Genomic DNA, 17,100 nt, shown 5'->3' on the forward strand with positions numbered 1-17,100 from the left:
ACGACCAACTGAGCGCGTCAGCACGCACCCGCGCGCGTCGCAGGGACCGCCGGGAACCGTAGTACGCCCTGCGGCTTTGTGCGCAGGCGCCGAAGCCACATCGGGAACTGTAGTTTCTTAAGACCCGAGGGAGGGTCAACACCGCTACCAATGAACTACGAATCCCTTCGGCCAGTGCGAGGAAGGGCGGGTGAGCGGACCGCAGCGAGCCACGTATTCCAGAGGGTTTCGGCTGGGAGGGGGCGGGGTACAGGGCCCAGCGCCACATCGAGGGACGCTAGCGCGCTCCCCGCCCTCCCACTTTCGACCAAGAGCACTCTGGGAGTTGTAGGTCCTGAGTGCCGCGGAACCCGTATGTGGCTTCGGCCGGAGACACGGCCGCCATTTTGTCTCCCCATGTTTGGAGTTGATGGTCCGAGTCCATCGACAGAGCTGTTTGTGTGTGACCACGGGCCCCGAGGGGTGTGCCCGCTGCCGCGTCGTACCTGGCCTTCCGCACCCGGGAGAAGCCCCCGCAAACCCCTAGCAGCGGGCGCGCCCCTAACTTCAGAGCCCGGGTTCAGGCCCAGGGCCTGAGGCGAAGGCCACACCAGCTGGCCGAGGTGCTGGCAGCTTCCACGCTACAGGCGGTGCTGAACCGTGTTGGCTGCCCTTGGGGATGATTTGCGTACTAGTACCTCCGGGTAAGGCGGCCGGGCAGCGATGCCATGTTCTGCTGCAGAACCCGGGACGGGCTCTACGTGGCAGGGCAGAAACGTCACAAACACCCTTAATTTCTCACCCCATGCAGAATGTCTCCTGTGACCATTTTAAAGACCGTTTTGTTTTTTTTTTTTAGATTGAGAACTAGCTGTGTTTTCTCAAAACAGAGCTGAAAGCAGCCGTGCTCACACCCCGCCGCCTGCCAGGCAACCTTGGGCTCGCCTTTGGAGGTGCCGGTCATCTCGGGGGTCTGGCTCCCTCACCGGGACCCAGTGGGCGGCAGTCCCCGAATCCAGCTTCCGTCCAGGGCTCACCAAATTTCCTTTTTACCCTGCCCACTCTCGGGAGCTGGAACAGGAAGGCCCGCCGGGTCGCGCCCGGGCTGTTGTTGGATTCCTGCCTGCTGGAAACCTGGGCACCTGCGGATCCCGCTTCTGTGAGCGGAACCCCTCCGAGTGACCCAGGGGACCCTGGCGAAGCCTAGTCGTTCGGCACCGGAGCCGGTGGTTTCTTAAAACCCACCTTGTCCCGAGAGATCCTCTTCCCAATGATGATCTTCCCCTGTATTTAGCCAGTGTTTTGTGCTATGTGAATCAGCACATTTGCTTTGGTAAATGCTCGTGACAACCCCATGGATAAGTGTTCACTCCTTTTTGTGGGGGAGAACAGTGAATTCCCTTACATATCCACAGTCCAGTTTTCAGTATCAGGAAAATAAGACTGAAGCAATACTTACTCTGCAGACCTTATTGAAGTGTCGTCAGTTGTTCCAATAAATCCCTTATAGTAAGAATTCAAAATCGTGCGACCGTTGCATTCAGTTGTCATGTCTTTTTTAGACTTCTTTAATCTGAAACAATTCATAATTCTTTGTAATTCACAACTGCCATTTTTGAAGAATATGAGCCATTTATTTTGTAGAATGTCCCTCAAGTTGGGTCTGTCTGATGTTTCATCCTGTTTAGACTCAGGTTCCACACTCTGGGCAGGAGAGACCACGGAAGTGACGCTGTGTTCTCTGCATAACATGAAGAGGTACATACTTTCCAGGGTTCACGTGTTTACAAAGGGTGGTCAATGTGGTTTCTCTGCTGTACAATTAGAATTACTGTGGCATCATTACTTCTTGGAGAACAGAGCTGGGAAACGGATGGGATGTGTACATCCATGAGTTTACACTGTCTCTAATTCCAACCCAGACCTGCAGGGTTCATTCTTTCTTCTCCCATTCAGTATTTGTAACTCCGTTTTCCAACCCCAAGGGACCGCTTTCCTTTATTTATGCGCTCAATTTGCTAGAATTTCAAAAAGTAGCTTCAGAATTTTTCATCTATATTTCATCTATATTTGGGGAAAGCCTACCAAATCCAATTAGAACCAAATATTTGTTTAGAGTTCTTTTTGTCTTTAGCCTGGGGGCATATGCTCTAAGTACTATATTCAAAAGTTACTTGAGTTACTGGTTGTATTTTTTCTCACCCTTGAGTGTGTTTATGTTATTCATTTGAAAGAATGCTTTTGTTCATTTGTTTCTGTTTGTATTAAATTTGGGGATTTTTTTCTCGCATCCTTGAAGATTTTATTTTATTTTTTTCAAATATGTAAAACGATAACATAGTTCCAAAAGTCAGGTCTGCACAAAAAGTTCTATTCAGAGAAATGGCTTCTCCCTCATTCCCTGCCAACTACCTCCTGAAATCAATCTCAGTCCTCTCTGGCTTTTCTTGCCTGGGTTTCTCTATACTCAAGTGAGGAGGCAAATGTTTATTTTCTTAATTCCCCTTCTTTTGTACAGAAAGGTAGCTTGTTATAGATACTCCTTTACACTTCCCTTTTTTCACTTAGCAACCAGAGCCTAAAAATCATTCCACATCAGTTCACAGAGATGTGTGGATGGACTTTTCATTCAACCACTCTTCTATGTGTGAACATCTAAATTGTTTCCAATATTTTATAATCACCAAGCAAGCTGACATGAGTAACCAGGTCAGAGGTATTTTCATACTGAGGGTGTACCTTCAAGGTAAATTCCTAGAATTAGCATTGCTAAGGCAAATGGTAAAGACACGTGGGGTGCCTGGGTGGCTCAGTGGGTTGGGCATGTGGCTCTTGATTTTTGGCTCAGTTCCGGATCTCAGGTTCCTGCCCCAGGGTAGGCTCCACCCGGAACCAGCAGGGAGTCCACCTCTCTTCCTGTCCCTCTGCCCCCTCCCGCCCACACACGCAGTGTCTCTCTCTCTCTCTCTCTCTCTCTCTCTCTCTCTCTCTGCCAGTGCCAGGAATGGCAGGTGAGTGGACCTGAGTGGTAAAATAAATAAGTATATCTTAGGGGAAAAAAAGAAAGTAAAGACACGTAGTTTTGTTGGTAATGACACATTCCTTCCGGAAGCAAAATATGAGAAGGCCTGCTCTCCCACAGCCTCTCCAAAAAATTGGGTTGCTGTACTTTCAATTTCTGCTAACCTGATGTGAGAAACGGTATTTCAGTGTAGTGGTAAAATGTACATAACATAAAATATACCATTTTAACCTTTTGTGTCCAGTTCAGTAGCTTTAAGTCTATTCACACTGTTTTGCAGCCATCACCACCACCTGTTTCCAAAACTTTTTCATCATTCGAACTGAAACACTGTCCCCGTTAACAATAACACCTTTCTTGGGGCGCCTGGGTGGTGCAGTCGTTAAGCGTCTGCCTTCGGCTCAGGGCGTGATCCCAGCGTTGTGGGATTGAGCCCCACATCAGGCTCCTCTGCTGGGAGCCTGCTTCTTCCTCTCCCACTCCCCCTGCTTGTGTTCCCTCTCTCGCTGGCTGTTTCTATCTCTGTCAAATAAATTAATTTAAAAACAAAAACACAATAACACCTTTCTTCTTCCTTCCCCTAGTCCCAGTGACCTCTATTCTATTTTCTGTGCCTATAAATGTGCCTGTTCTAGGTACCCCACGCATGGAGTCACACAGTATTTCTCCTTTTGTGTCTGGCTCATTGCCCTGAGCATCATGTTTTCAAGGTTTATCCACCTTGTAGCAGGTGTCAGAATCATTCTTTTTCATGGCCAAATGTATTCCATTGCGTGGGTAGACCACATTGTGTTTATCCATTCATTCACTGATGGACATTTGGGTTTCCACACTTTGGCTATTGTGAATATGCTGCTGTGAGTGTTGGTATACAACTTTTTGTGTGGACATGGCTTTATTTCTCAGGTGTGCGCCTAGGATTACATTACCCAGCAATACGGAACTCTACATTTAAGCTTTTTGAGGAACTGCCACACTGTTTTCCACTGGGGCTGCCCCATTTCACGTCCCCGTCAGCGGTGGACAAGGGTTCCAGTGCTGCACGTCCTCGCCAACACTTGTTTTTGATTCCACCCATGCTAGTGGGTGTGAAGTGCTATGTCATTGTAGCTTTGATTTGCATTTCTCTGAAGACTCAGAGCCTCATTTCATGTGCTTTTTATTCATTTCAATATCTTCCTTGGAAAAATGTCTATTCAGGTCCTACCTATTTTTTTAAATTGGCTTTTTGTTTTTTGTTTGCTATTGAGTTATGAGAGTTCTTTATATATTATGGGTATTAATTCCTTGTCAGATTTCTGATTTGTGACTATTTCCTCCCGTTCTATGGGTCGTTTCTCCTGTTTTGATAGTATCCTTTCATGCACAAAGGTTTTATATTGTAATGGAGCCCGACAAGGGAAGGCCTGCCACAGGCCCCAGGGACAGTCCCAGTCTGCAGCATTTGAGGCACGGCCTCCTTTGCCACCGAGGCAGCCTTTGTGCGGCACACCCTGGCCTGGGTCGGTTACGGCCCCCCTGCCTCTCCTTCCTTCTTGGAATAGACGCTAAGATTTGGGAGTTCCTACAGCTTTAAAAGCAGTAACTTGGGGCACCTGGGCGGCTCAGTAGATTGAGCGTCTGGCTCTTGGTTTCCGTTCAGGTCATGATCTCGGGGTCCTGGGGTTGAGCCCTGCATGGGTGTCCATGCTGAGCTGGGAGTCTGCTGGAGGATTCTCCCTCTTCCTCTCCCTCTGCCCCGCCCCCTGCTCAAGAGTGCACACGCCCTCGCTCTCTCGCTCTCTCTCAGATCTTTTAAAAAATTAAAAATAAAATCAAAGCAATAACTTTAGGGCTCAGTTGGAAGAGCATGCACCTCTTGATTTCCACGTGGTGAGTTTGAGTCCCATGTTGGGTAGAGAGATTACTAAAAAAATAAACTTAAAAAATAAAATGAAATAAAAGCAGTAACTTTATTTTCTTAGGATTGTTTTATGAAAATTCAGGTGAATTATGACTACTAGGCTTGGCACTTTTTAAAAATACTGGGGAAAAAAAAAAAAAACGCTGAAAGGTAAAAGATCAGCCAAATCCCATCACTTAAAAATTAGAAAATTAGAAAATACAAAGTGGCCTCCCCCCACCTGGTAACACCTTAGCCCCACACTGCAGAGCCCCCAGAACCAGCTGCTTGCTGGAGGGGCTGCAGAGTCGGCAGCGGGCTGAAGGTCCAGCTGAGATAGGCTTGCAGGTATATGTATGGTGTCGGCACAATTTCTAATACAAGAAGATGGGGAAAACCTAAATGCTTCTGTAGTGTCAGCCCTGACAGCTCGGTTCAGCTGGGTTGGGTAATGCAGCTGCCTGACTTAAGCTGTGATTGCCAAAGCATCCATTTCAGAGTGACATTCCTTTGGAGGGCAAAAAAAAAGCTGGTCATCTCAAACACATTTCCAGTCGCACTAATGAGCCAGGCCACCTCCCCCAACTGAGGCTCCTTTATCCTAGAGAGTTTGATTGATCTCAGTAACTTACCACTTGGGCCACTTGTCCATCCTCCCTGCTCCCCAGTTTAAATTCCTGCTCTTAAGTTTTAAATTCAGCAATAGTGAGCTCAAAAAACCCTAGGCCCACACCTTGGACCCAACAAAAGCAAACCCCTGCCTGTGAGCTACTTTTTCAAGCTCGGGCTCTCCCTCCCTCCCAGAGACCTCGCTGCATGGCCCCAGGTGTGTTATATAACTTCCTGCTCCTGAAGTAATAAGCCTTCCCCCCCCCCCAGTTTCCTGATGGTTATTGCTGAAGGGCATCTTGCAATCATAATAAGAACCACGAGGGCTGATCCAGCCACAACACTGGTTATTGATAAACTCTGACCCGCACACAAAACGACCAGCGACCAGCGAAGCCGGCAGGATTGCATGATTATCCTTGCGATTAACCGATTAACCATTGTCCTTGCGATTAACCGAGGGGAATGTCTCTACCTGCGGCTTTCTTCCTAACCGCCTAGCTCACTCAGGTCGGTAGCACCATCTGGAAAACTAGCACCACTTGCAGGCCGTTGTTCATGCTGTTTTGTGCTTTTGCAAATTGTCTCCGTATTGGGTTGCCTGCCGTACCCAACCCCAAAAGGTCACGCTGCTGTAATTATCCAATGATCTCCCTAGAGCAGCGTGAACGAGGCCATGTGGGCTACCGAGATGATTAGACCTCTAATTATAAAGGCTTAAATTGACTATTAATGTGTGTGAGGCTGTTCCACAGCTTGAGGCCGAGGAGAGCTAAGGAGGGTGGGTTGGATTGCAAGGCTAGTGGCCCTGCCCAAGGGGAGGCTAGGGCTGAAGGAGCGAGGAAAAGATTCCCATTGCGAGCAGGACACGGACATGCCAGCGACCACAGAGTCAGTGGGCCGTGCCCCGAATGCATGTTGTCACGCGGTAAGAGTTACGTAGCCTTGCAACGGGAAACCAACGGTGGAACCGGAGGGAAGATACGACAAAGGCCATGGTCTCTGGGCCACCACCTCACTCACTGCTGTCGTTCTTCATTCCCTGATATGGGTCCTATTCCTGGTGTGGTACTGCTGAAAAACCGACGGACAAATGCAAATGTCCTGAACACCTGTTGCCCGCACTGCCTAAGTAACCTGAGGACGTACCAGCTCCCTGATAAATGCAGACCCCGTAGATGCTTCTGGACATTGCTCAGGGCCATGCATACCAACACGCTGAGACTCATACACCCTTCCAAAGGCCCTGCAAATAGCGTGCCAGTGGAGGCATACCCTAATTCCAGGGAGGTCTCTTGGAACACCCTGGAAAGGAAAGCGGCCACCTATAAAGAGCGCTCACAGGGACATCATCAAAAATTTCTGGTGTCCCTGCCACCACGGGGAAAGCTGACGGGGTTGTCAAGGTCTCTAGTGAGAGGGCGGAGGGAAAAGGGAAAGCAAAGGCCCTCAGAGCCACAAATACTCATACCCTCTCTTCACTTGGATATTTATTGCCTGGCGCCGTGCCCATACCGTGAGCACTGCCAAGGCTCACAGGGAACAGCAAACATTAAGAGGAGGCCCATCTCCTGTGCAAATTTGGCATGGTCCAGCGGGCTGACCTTGTCTGTGATCGTAGTGACCCAAATGATCCTCTATTTCCAACCCTCAAGAGGCCCCATTTTACCCTGAGGCCAGAGAACTATTCTTCACAGAGCATTCCCCTTAACTACAGGGTGACACTGCTCCATTTGAATTGGGGAAAACTGCACTATGAGGAAACGTTATGTTTCTAGGAGTTAAGAGATGTGTTCATAAGTGTGACAATGTGTAAGGTACTGTGTAGCCGTTCACAAGCACATACTTCTCAGTTTGCACTAGAAATTAAATTTCCTAAGGATTAAGAATTTAATGAATATATGTCATTTAAACTATTAGAAATAATAAGGAAAAAGAAAGTAATTTCGTCCTATTTTTAAGCAATCTCTACAACCAACGTGGGGCCGGAACTCACAGCCCCGAAATCCAGAGTGGAAGGCTCCACTACCCAAGCCCGCCAGGTGGCCCAAAAGTAGTTTTGTCCTAAAGTAAAGCCGATTATTTCAGAATGAGAAAGGGGAAAATAAAGAACAAACTATGCACAAAGAAAGTTGAGAAGAGAATGAGAAATTGGGGGGGGCAGGGGATCTTGCATGGTCAAGTTGGTTAAAAATGGAATGGCTATTATAAGGGTTTTAAAAATAGGCTTGGGGCACCTGGCTGGCTCAGTCCCCAGAGACTACCACTCTTGCTCTCCAGGTTGGGTGTAGAGATTACTTCAAAAAAAAAAAAATTAAGATTTTATGTATTTATTTGAGAGAGAGGATGAGCAGAGAGAGGGAGAAGCAGGCTCCCTGCTGAGCAGAGAGCCCAATGCGGGGCTCGATCCCAGGACCCTGAGAGCATGACCTGAGCCGAAGGCAGACGCTCAACCAACTGAACGACCCAGGCACCCCCCCCAATTTTTTTAATCTTTAAAAATAGGCTTTAGTACTGATAGTATACTAATCTAAAACTAAAACTTAGGGGCACCTGGGTGGCTCAGTTGATTAACCATCTGCCTTGGGCTCAGATCCTGACCCCAGGGTCTTGAGATCAAGCCCCATAGGAGGCTCCCTGCTCCGTGGGGAGTCTGCTTCTGCCCCTCCCCTTCCCCCCTTCCCTCCTGCTCATGATCTCTTGCTTGCACTCTCTCTCGAATAAATAAATAAATAAAATTGTACAATAAGAAAATTAAACTAAAACTTAATTCTTTCATCTGCTCAAAGGACAAAATTCTTGTGTACTACTGATCTGCTCCTGAGCAGAGATTACCAGGGTTTTCTTTACCTTTTAAGTAATCTGCCTAGAAAACCAGACCCTGTATCTTATCAAAATAATTTCCTTTGCTTCCTGGTATCTGTATCATCAAGTCTTTGATTACTTGAGTAAACTGAGTCTTCTCCGTATTAAAAGAGCTAAGTTTTGCGCAGATCTATGTCACCTCCTATATTTGCCTTTGAAATCTTTTTGTCACTTTGGTTAAAGGGTAAGGATTGTTCGTAATTATTTGTGATGCCCTTTAGTCAAGTGCCCAAAACCTTTTGATATTTTTGACAAACTTCCCAAAATCAAATTCTTTTTTTTTAAAGATTTTATTTAGAGAAAGAGAGCGCACACGAGTGGGAGGGGCAGAGGGAGACAGAGAGAGAGAATCTTTTTTTTTTTAAGATTTTATTTATTTATGTGACAGAGAGACAGCCAGTGAGAGAGGGAACACAGCAGGCGAGTGAGAGAGGAAGAAGCAGGCTCCCAGCGGAGGAGCCCGATGTGGGACTCGATCCCGGAACACGGAACGCCGGGATCACGCCCTGAGCCGAAGGCAGACGCTTTAACGACTGCGCCACCCAGGCGCCCCCAGAGAGAGAGAATCTTAAGCAGACCCCACACTGAGTGTGGAACTCAATGCAGGGGTCCATCTCAGGTCTCTGAGACCACGATCAGAGCTGAAACCAAGAGTCAGATGCTTAACCAACTGCACCCAGGCACCCCCGGAAATAAAAATCTAAATGAAGTCTTTTGACCTGGAAATAATTCTGGGATTTTCCAGAATGCTTAGGGAACATCTCGAAAGATTTGTTCTCTGTCCTTGTAAAAAGAGAGACATTAAACTAATTAGTCTTATTTGAAATGTGACATTACACGGAAGCATTTTCAAATAAGAAATAATGCTATAAGGTCTTTATTAATATCCTTATATGGATATGTTATTGATATAAGTGTTTCAGAAATTATATGAAACTCCTAAAAATCTGATATATAATATTATCAGTCATTATTCCAGTTATCATCTTAAAATGTTGTGTGTCACAAAAACAACCAAATTTCCTTCTCAGTTGCCTTGTAACGAATTCTCATCAGAGCTTTAACCATGGCCATTTTTAAGTCTTTTGTCATGTACGGGCAGTTATTGTTGTACTCTGATGCTTTTGCAAAACTGTTTCATCTTCAGAAAAATTTCTGGAAAGGACTGACAGGCACTGTAGAATACAGGTTTCTGATAATTCAGATCATATCACTCAACTGCGAAAGAATTTACACAACTCAAAAGAAACCCTGGATTCATAAAACCGTCAACAAAAGATCGAGACCAACAAGAGTTAATTTCAGGGACTGACAGAACTGATGGGGAGGATTATAAATTATTATGACTTTTGTTTGAAACATTGCTGGTTCTTTAATCTTCTGTTTTCCAGATTTAAGGAAACCTTCTCTTAAACTAGCATGACCTACAGCAATTTGTAAAGTCTACCTTTGGAAACAAAGATGAAACTATTGCTTTTTCTCCCTACCCGACCCCTCCAGAATTTGGAAACTCCAAGTATTCTTATACTTTCATTGCAACATATTTATTCGTATAAGTCCAATAAGAACCTGTTCCCCTTATAACAGGACACTACTGGGAACACTGGTCGTGTTACCGAGGCTTTGACCGGAATGTCGTATTTGAGAAAGACGTGCATAGACTCAGATATGACCAGACAGCTTTAAGGAACTAAGGTTGACTTTACGGAGCCAATAAAGCCCCTTGGAAAAATCAGCCTGATAACCTTGCTGATGGGGTTCCCAGCGGCCTTATCATGTGACTAAGGAAGGTCGCCTCCTAACAGGCGCGGGAACCTCAAGAAGAGAGGAATTCACCCAAATCTATAGGTATTCCAGATGAAGGCTGACAGGAAGTTCTTGGCTTCTTAGCCTGGAAAGGCTTTTCCAAGTTTAATCTGAGATTCTGTATGAAAGGTTCTAGCAAAGACGACTTAAAAGAGCCTCTGGTCAGTCACTCTTCTTGCTGCGTGTAGGTAAGTCATCAAGCCAAGTTTACTGAAACTAGACTGAATTTGAAAACAAAACAGTCTTGCTATGGTTATCTTTGATAAAAATCGGGGTGATTGCAGAGGGAACAATTATGTTTCAGTAATACATCTTTACGGATATATTCTAATGCTGGTAATTATCTTCGGGGTTTTGTCTTCTCCTATACTAGATCCTCAATTCTTCTAGTTTCCTCTGATATTTGGCTACCCTCCAAACTTTTAGCATTTCCAGTTTTTCTCCCACCCTCTGACTTGGAATCCTTGAGAACTAAACCTGCCTTTTTCCCCCAGCCACGCCAGCTAACGTGGGACGGCTTGATCCAAACTTCGGAGAACCCACCACAACAGCTCACGTAGGGACAGTCTTCATGCCTGTTGCCTGTGGGCCCCTCAGAAGGATCACCAGAGGCTTTCAAACTCCAAACCAGGCAAACCTGCCAGATTGCCACTGCCTGCCCTCCCTCCTTATGAAGACATTTCGAGCCCTAGTTGTGAAGACCTAGAAATCTCCTCCACCGGCTGCCCTTGGAGCTCAGGCTCCGGCTTTAGCGGCTTAGAGTCCGCTCCCGTCATTCATCTTTATTGTACCGCGTCACATCATTGCAAGAAGTAGGCCAAGTATAGTACAATGAGGTATTCTAAGAGAGAGGCCACATTTGCATAACTTTTTTTTGAATATTTCGTTTATTCATTTGAGAGAGAGTACACAAGCACGAGCGCGGGAGGGGCAGAGGCTGCGGGAGAAGCAGGCTCCCGCTGAGCAGGGAGGCGGTTGTGGGGCTCCATTCCAGGACCCCGGGATCCCGACCTGAGCCAAAGGCAGACACTTCACCGCTGAGCCACCCAGGCACCCCTCCCATAAATTTTATTATGGTTTATTATTACTATATTACATATAATTTATATATTATATTGTAATACAGTATATTATTACTATTGCTATAATTGTTCTATTTTACTATTAGTTCTTGTTAATCTCTTTGCCTGATTTATAGATTAAATCTTTTTTTTTTTAAGATTTTATTTATTTATTTGACAGAGAGAGAGAAACAGCCAGAGAGGGAACACAAGCGGGGGAGTGGGAGAGGGAGAAGCAGGCTTCTCACTGAGCTGGTAGCCTGATGCGGGGCTCAATCCCAGGAGCCTGGCATCATGACCTGAGCTGAAGGCAGATGCTTAGGGACTGAGCCACCCAGGGGCCCCTATAGGTTAAATCTTATCCGAGATATGTACGTATAGGAAAAGCACAGTATCTGTAGGGCTCAGTATTATCTCCACTTTCAGACATCCACTAGGGGTCTTGGAGTGTGTCCCCCGTGGATAAGTGGGAGTGGGGGGGGACTACTGTAGGCCTAGCTTTGGGTGTCCACCTACATTACCACCTCCTGAAATGAGACACAATCTTTTACTGAACTGACCTATTCTCAGGACTCAGACTGGTTTGATGAGATATGCAGCAATCTACCAGCTCAGGATGGGTTCAAACCTGCTCACGCCATGTAGAGGCTGTGTGGAGGCTGCTTTCAGGCCACCAGCTTGAGCAATGGAGACCTGAATAAGGTAGAAGGGCCCACAGTACCCCTACTCCCCTGGCTGACTGCAAACAGGCTCATTAGGCAGAAACTTCACAATGCCCATAAGCCCTAGCTGACCAATGGGCTGCTTACTCCCAGACACAGTTACCCCAAAAGGAAAATTGCATACGTTCCCATACCCCTCACCTTCCCCTTTATCTACAGCCCCCACCGCCCCCTCCTCGAAGACAGCCTCTCCCCTGCTGTCCTGTCTGCTGCTCCCTGCCATGTATTCTATCAACTTCTATCTCCTTGTTCAGCCTCCAGTGAATCCTTTCACCGCCCACGGGGCTGCTCCCGCCTGGGTCACCCCACACATTAAATGGCCCAAGGTGTTAAAATATTGGGTAGTATTACCCAAATCCCTGAACGGATCCCCTGAGCTGCACCCCTCCCCCCCGCCGCAGGACCGACCTCTTTTCATAGCTGGGCCCTTCAAGTTTGGGACGATGGCTACGGACTACATTCCAGACTGCTGCCCGTGTAATCTGTATAGGATTTGCTACCCCGATCCTATGTGGAAATGCACTGTCTGGGTTACAACGCCCCCGACCCTGCTTGCAGCATGTTAGCTACCCCGGGAGCGGCCTGGCAGAGTCCAGCGGATGGGAACGTGGGTCCGAGTGTGAGCCTTGACTGGCTTTTTCCTCTGTTGTGATGCAAGTGCCCAACTTAAACCTCGATTGCTGAGGCTTCCCTTTCAAAGAGGCACCGACTTCAAGGGCCATTTCAAATACACGTGTTGCCGGCCACCCTAGAACCTGCCTGGCCGGGCCCTGCACTCTGGCTTCTGTTTCAGAGAGTTTGGCTTCAGTAGCCCACCATGTGGGCCGCCTGTCTTTAAATTCCTGCTCTTACGTTTTAAATTCAGCGATAGGGTGAGCCTGCAAAATCCTCTGCCCCGCACTCCTGAGCCCAATAAAAGAGAACCCCAGGCCTATGAGTGCTGGCACTCTCCCCCACCCTGTATGCCTCTCTCACTCTCCCCAGCTACCTCACTGGTGGCCCCAGCTGTGCTGTGGAAACTCCAGGTCCAGTAAGTAAGAAACCTTTTTCTCCCATAAAATTTCCTGATGACCATTGCTAAAGGTCATTTCAGTCACTGCCCTCCCAGGCCCAGAGTCACCTCCTCCAGGAAGTTTCCCAGGACTGAAGGCTCCTGGCTGCAATCTCCCAGGGGAAGGGTCTTTAGCCTAAAACATTGGCTCCAGGGATTATAACGAGTCCTGGGCCGGGGCTGCAGACTGTGGGACAGGGATTGGACCCAGGGGCCAGACCCGAAGCTGGGTTTACGTACATGCTCAGAGAACTCTTCAAATGGCCAGTATTACACCATCTCCAGCACTGGCCCTGCTGTCCCGGGCTTCACCAGGCTCCTCTTCCAGCCATGCTGCTTAGCCTGCCTAGGAGCTCGCACATGGAGTTCTTCATTGTCTTGCATAGTAGGAACATTCCAGCTGCTTCTACTTCAGAGCACGTGGAAGAGAAATGAAATCAAATGAAACCAGGACCGTCTGGACCTCAGAAAACAGTCCCGTGTGTTCAGCAAAACCCCTGCTTCTCTAAGAAGCTGCGGGAGGGAGGAGCCAGGAAATTCCAGTCTCAAGTCCATTTCCGGGTCTGGCCCAGCCAGAGTCCGAGGGAGCCTGTGGGGAGAGAGCTTGGCCCCCTTCTCAATGTGAGGGCAGGAGGCCTGGCAGGGGACCGAGGAGGAGGGCTGCTCCAGCAAGATGCGGGGTCCCACGGAGTCTGTTGTCAGGCTGGGACAGACAGCTGCGCACAGGGAGTGAACAGGGTCTCTGCAGGGAGGGAGGTGGGGTCTCCAGAGGGGTGCTCAGCCAAGGGAGGCCTAGGTGGAATAGGGATCAGACTTTCCTTCTGAAGGGGCAAGGGGACACCAGGGTGAGGATCGGGTCAGCTGGGACATCCCCGCCTTGGATTGAGTGCCTTTGAATTGGCTGGTGGGCAGGGGGAGCTGGGCAGGGAATGTTAGCAGGTTGAGGGCCCGAGCTGCTCCTTTCTGCACCAGCCCCCCACGCCACCACACACTGTCACCTGCTAGCAGACTGATGTCGTTTTGGAATATAGGTGAGGTTGGTGGGATGAGATCCGGAGCCGACAGCCAAGAAAGAATTCTTGAGACGTCTTTGGTGCAAAAAGGTGGTTTTATTAAAGCACCGGGGACAGGACACGTGGGCAAAAAGAGCTGCTGTCCCGCGGTCGTGAGGGGTGACTGATTTTATACTTGGGAGTTGGGGGAAGTAAGGAAAAGGGAGGTCTTCAAAAGAACTTTTGTGCGCCAAAGAGAACCTACAGGATCCTGGAGGCCTGGCCTTTGTCGGGTTAAGGTGGTTTTTCCCTCTAGTAGGGCGTATTAACATTAGGACAGTTAGGCATTTCCTTCTGGAAGTCAGGTTATTGATAAGAATGCTTTCTTCTTGACAATAAGACGTGTAAACCGAGGGACACTCCTGTCTTGGCTGGACTGTGATCTCTGTAGGTTAACCATTGGTTTTTCCTTCCCTTAGCTTTAGGGCAGCCGGGAGGGCCTGAGGAATGTCACACATCTCGCATCTGGGAGTCTGGGGCGGAGTTTGCAGGGTATCGGCTTCCACGTAGTCCTCAGCTTGTCCTCTCCCTCAAGACCACCCCCTCAGGCTGCCTCCCCTGAGTCCTGGGGGGAGCGGTAAAATGGGAGAGGGGTGTCAGGATTATGAGCAGCTAGATGAAACTGCCCTAGTGCACAGGGGAGAGGGGGCAGGGGCCACTGGTGGGTGTCCCCAGATGACCCAGGGAGCGGAGGAGAGGGGCCGTGGGCCAAGCCTCGGGCTGCAAGCTGTGGGGGGCCCCAATTATAGACCTCATGTGGGGCGATCGCACCTTGTTCCTCCACTGTTGGAGGTGCAGACAAATGGAAGTAGGTGTATTAGTCCCCTGGGGCTGCCACAAATTACCACAAAGTGTGTGGCTTAAACGACATTTTTTTTTAAGATACTATTTATTTATTTGACAGAAACAGCCAGCGAGAGAGGGAACACAAGCAGGGGGAGTGGGAGAGGGAGAAGCAGGCTCCCAGCAGAGGAGCCTGATGTGGGGCTCGATCCCATAACGCCAGGATCACGCCCTGAGCCAAAGGCAGACGCTTAATGACTGCGCCACCCAGGTGCCCCTTAAATGACATTTTATTCTCACTCAGTTCTAGGGTTCAGAGTCTGAAATCTAGGCATCCCTCTGAAGGCTCTGGGGGAGGCTCCATCCCCGCCCCTTCCAGATGCTGGCGGCTCTGGCGTCCCTCGGCTTGCAGGCGCACCAACCATCTCCCCTGCATCACCAAGCGGCCCCCATCTTCCTTCCTTTCCTCTCTAAAGACATCGTTCGTTGGGTTTATGGCTGCCATAAATCTGTGATGAGTTCATCCTGAAGTCCTTAACTATTTACATATGCAAGGACTCTATTTCCAAATACCGTCACGTTCACAGCTCCTCGGGCGGGGTGGGGGTGGGGGCTGAGACTTGAATGTATCTTTTTGGGGGATATAATTGTACACTTTTTTACACACAAGGGAGATCAAACTATAAATGTATATATTTCTATGATAAAGTATAGAAAATAAATATCTTCCTAACCATGAAGTACACATTTTCAAACTTTTTATTTTGAAATAATTTTAGACTTATCGAAAAGTTGCAAAAAAGATTTCCCATATATCCTTCATCCAGTTTTCCCTGATATTATGGTCTGACATAGCCAATATAATAAACCATAGGAATGAACATTGATATAATCCCTTTAACTAAACTTTTTAAAAAAGATTTTATTTATTTGAGAGAGAGAGCTTGCGCAAGCGAGCAGGGGAGGAGCAGAGGGGGAGGGAGAAGCAGACTCCCCCCTCAGTGGGGAGCCCAACATGGGGCTTGACCCCAAGACCCCAAGATCATGGCCCAAGCCCAAGTCAGATGCTAAATCGACTGAGCCACCCAGGCACTTTAAATTTCTAAACTCTCAAACTTACTGAAATTTTGCCAGGTTTTCCACTAATGTCCTTCTCTGTTCTGGGATCTAACCTATGTTCACAAGGCATTTATTTGACCTGTCTCCTTAGCCTCCACTAATCAATGACAACAACTAGAATATGTTTACAAACATTAGTAATTTAAATCATATGTGTATTAAATCACATGACCCAAATTTTCATCAGTCCTACTTTATTTGAAAAGCATGAACCAGGGAATTGAATGATGTGTGGCCTCATCTGCTAGCTTGCACATCAACAATAGCTTGGCTTAAATTTCAAGCTATTAAAAGAAAAAAAAAAAAGATTCGAGCTATATTTATCCCCAGATTGAAACTGAACACTTGAGGAATGAGAACCGTCTAGTGTGGATATGTGTGCCTGAATTAAGGCACATCGGTAATTTGATTCTGTCAGCGCACTGGCTGGAGTACACGGCCCTTCTTTGCCTATGTAAAGAGCATGACTTTTTCAACACATGCAACATCGGATTGAAAACTGTACACACAGTGGAGCCAGTACCCCCGAGTCCAGAGTCCAGTGAGGTCAGGATCAATACAAAATAAATCAGCGAGCTTTGTTAAGTATTGTTTAAACAAATAGCGATTTTAGTGTGAAATGGATAATGAAAATATGCAGAAAATGCATGTGTAAAATCAAGGAACAAAAGGTATTTTAGTTTCACTGTTTAATAGTTAAAATGTAGGGGCGCCTGGGTGGCGCAGTCGTTAAGCATCTGCCTTCAGCTCAGGGCATGATCCCAGCGTTCTGGGATCGAGCCCCACATCAGGCTCCTCCGCTATGAGCCTGCTTCTTCCTCTCCCACTCCCCCTGCTTGTGTTCCCTCTCTCGCTGGCTGTCTCTGTCAAATAAATAAATAAAATCTTAAAAAAAAATAGTTAAAATGTAATTATGTAAAATAATTGAGGGGCGCTGGCTGGCTCAGTCTGTGGAGAGATCAAGAGCAACTCTTGATCTCCAGGTTGTGGGTTCGAGCCCCACATTGGGCACACAGATAACTTAAAGATAAAATCTAAAAAAAAAAAAAATCTTAAAAAAATAATATATAAATGAAATTGTGGATGTGCAAAACATTTTTTTAGCCAGATAAACCTAGGTGTGTTTCCCTAGGTTTATTTCCTGACTCT

The 17,100-nt window shown here is 47.4% G+C and overlaps 1 long non-coding RNA gene across 1 annotated transcript; it reads left to right on the forward strand.

Annotated features, from left to right (window-relative positions):
• The first annotated feature begins 27 nt into the window (after positions 1 to 27).
• Positions 28 to 3,207, forward strand: LOC130544207 (uncharacterized). Its single transcript, XR_008960308.1, has 2 exons — positions 28 to 190; positions 839 to 3,207. It is a non-coding gene; the product is annotated as an uncharacterized LOC130544207 (long non-coding RNA).
• Positions 3,208 to 17,100: the final 13,893 nt, after the last annotated feature.

The sequence above is a fragment of the Ursus arctos genome, unplaced genomic scaffold (assembly GCF_023065955.2).
Source record: "Ursus arctos isolate Adak ecotype North America unplaced genomic scaffold, UrsArc2.0 scaffold_2, whole genome shotgun sequence".
NCBI lineage: Eukaryota > Metazoa > Chordata > Mammalia > Carnivora > Ursidae > Ursus > Ursus arctos.